A 3,040-nucleotide genomic window follows, 5' to 3' on the forward strand; every position below is an offset into this window, starting at 1 on the left:
TTTTAAAAAAACTTTCTTACCTAAGTGTTGCGTCTGCCTGCAAGAGGGGCCATTTCTATTTGAATAGCTGCAAAGCTGGCATGAGCACATACTTGAAGGAACAGACCTTAAAACTACAAGAGGCAACACGAGGCAGTGTATGGAAGCTTTTGCACAGTAAGTGAAATAATCGAGTGAAGAGATGATCTACTGTATGGAAGATAACGGTATACTGTACATCAGACAAGATGCTCATATCCAGAAGATGCAAGAAAATGCAAATTAAAGAAAGAGAAAAGACGAAAAATAAGTGAGTAACTTAGTTTAATAGTTGATAGTGATAGGGGCTAGAGAGATGGTTTAAGAATTTCTGCTTCTGAGACAAAATTTAGAGCTAAGATGAAAGGATGGACTATCCAGAGACTACCCCATCCGGGAATCCATCCCATCATCAGCCACCAAACCTAGATACTAAAGCACATGCCAGCAAGATTCTGCTGAAGGGACCCTGATATTACGGCCACTTGTGAGGCTATGCCAGAGCCTAGCAAACACTGAAGTGGATGCTCACAGTCAGCTATTGGATGGAATGCAGGGTCCCCAATGGAGGACCTAGAGAAAGTACCCAAGGAGCTGAAGGGGGCTGCAACCCTGTAGGTGGAACAACAATATGAACTAACCAGTACACCCTGAGCTCGTGTCTCTAGCTGCATATGTAGCAGAAGATGGCCAAATTGGCCATCACTTGGAATAGAGGCCCCTTGGTCTGGCAAACTTTATATGACCCGGCACAAGGGAAGGCCTGGGCCAAGTAGTGGGAGTGGGTGGGTAGGGGAGCAGGAGTGGGGGTGGGGGGTATAGGGAACTTTCGGGATAACATTTGAAATGTAAATAAAGAAAATAATAATAAAATTTTTTTAAAAAAATGCTTTAAAAAAAAGAATTTTTGCTTCTTGAAAGAAAAAGAAAGAAAGAAAGAAAGAAAGAAAGAAAGAAAGAAAGAAAGAAAGAAAGAAAGAAAGAAAGAAATTCCTGCTTCTTTTACATAAGAACCAAGTTTTCAGCATCCCCTTCAGGAAGCTCACAACCACCTGGAAAGCTAGGTACAAACCTAAACCACCAACCAAAGAGCACACATGGAGGGACCCATGGCTCCAGCTGCTGAGTAGCAGAGGGTGGCCTTGTCAGGCATCAATGAGACTGGGGGGGTAGGGCATAGGTCCTGTAGAGGCTTGATATTCATGCATAAGGGGACACTAGAGCAGTGAGGCAGGAATGGGGGGCAGGGGAGCACCCTCATAGAGGCAAAGGGGAAGGGGGTAGGATGGGGAGTTTGTGGAGGGAAATCTGGGAAGGGAACAACATTTGAAATGTAAATAAGTAAAAATAACCAATAAAAAACAAAGAATCTGAACCATTTTCATGTGGTAGACACACAGACACACAGGCATACATGTAAAGACAACCTTGAATTGGTAATAAGTTTAAGGAGACATTATCCAAAAGGAGCCAAATGGCTGAGATATATATGAATAAATTTTCACCTTTGCTCATTATCAGAAAAACTAAAATTAAAACTACAGTGAGATATCACCTCACCTCAATAAGAATGGCTGCTTTCAGAAAGTCAAAAGATGATGAGGTTTATGAGGATAACCAAGGAAACAGAGCACCAGTGTATCTTAGGAAGAATGCAAAATAGTAGTGAAGTTATAAAAAAAATAGTATAGAGGGTCTTCAAAACATCTACCTAATGATTCCAAAATTGGACCACCCTCCAGATATGCAAAAGAGAATGGCATCAGTATTCTAAGAGACATCTGTAGGCCTATGCACAGTGTTCACAACAGCTAAGAAACTGAAACAACCTGAGTCTCAAAGGTGATAAATGCATTAAAATGTATGTAAAATAGGATGCTACTCAGCCAGGATACAGGAAAAGCTCCTATCATTTGTACCAACATGAACAAAATTATAGACCAGTATTATAAGTAACATAAACTATTTATAAAAGGCAGGTGGTAAAATTTCCCACTCATATGTGAAATGTAAAAACATTGCTCTCTTGATGTTGAGAGTAGAATGGTGGCTATCAGATTGAGATGGAAAGAAATCAATCAATGGATACATACAGTTATCCTGAGTCCTGGAGTCTCTACGGACCAACATTGCGAACAGTTAATAAGGATGTACTATGTGTTTCAACATGGAGTGACAATAGATTATGAAATATGAAAAGTATCAGAGGAAAATAAATATGTTTAAACTTATTAAAATTTCATAAAATATACATACTATATCTGGAACAGCAAGTACATATAATTTTTCTGTTTACATAACAGAAAAAATGCTAAAATAAAATACTAAATACAATGTGGTTATGAAGAACAATGTAGAATGTAATGATCACTTATAAAGCTTCGTTAATCAACATATTAACTATGTCACCATGAAAACAGAGAGTGCAAATAGATGGGAAAAATAGTCTGTGGATAAGTGCTCATCTACATGCACAGTGAAGTTTAACAAAGATGCAAGATTAAAGTTATAAGGACTTTCAAAATATGGTAATAAGAAAATGGGATGTGTATTTAGAAGACATGAACTTTGATCTATATCTCATACTGTATACAAAAATTAAACAAAAATGGTTAAGAAGCTTAAGGTTAAATTCTACAGTGATAAAATATCATAGTAAAAACTTAAAAAAAAATAAGTGACTTTGAATAAAGCAATTTTTGAATACCAGGAAATTTTTAGAAATAATTTTATTCCATCAAAATTAAAAAGAAAAAAAAAACTTTTCCAAAGATTATTAAAAAGTGACACTTAGCAAAAACTATTCTCAACAATAAAAGAACCTCTGGGGGAATCACCATGCCTGACATCAAGCTGTATTACAGAGAAATTGTGATTAAAAAAACAACAACAACAACAACAACAAAACTGCATGGTACTGGTACAGCGACAGACAGGTAGATCAATGGAATAGAATTGAAGACCCAGAAATGAACCCACACACCTATGGTCACTTGATCTTTGACAAGGGAGCTAAAACCAT

This window comes from Mus pahari, chromosome 12 (genome assembly GCF_900095145.1).
Source record: "Mus pahari chromosome 12, PAHARI_EIJ_v1.1, whole genome shotgun sequence".
Lineage (NCBI taxonomy): Eukaryota > Metazoa > Chordata > Mammalia > Rodentia > Muridae > Mus > Mus pahari.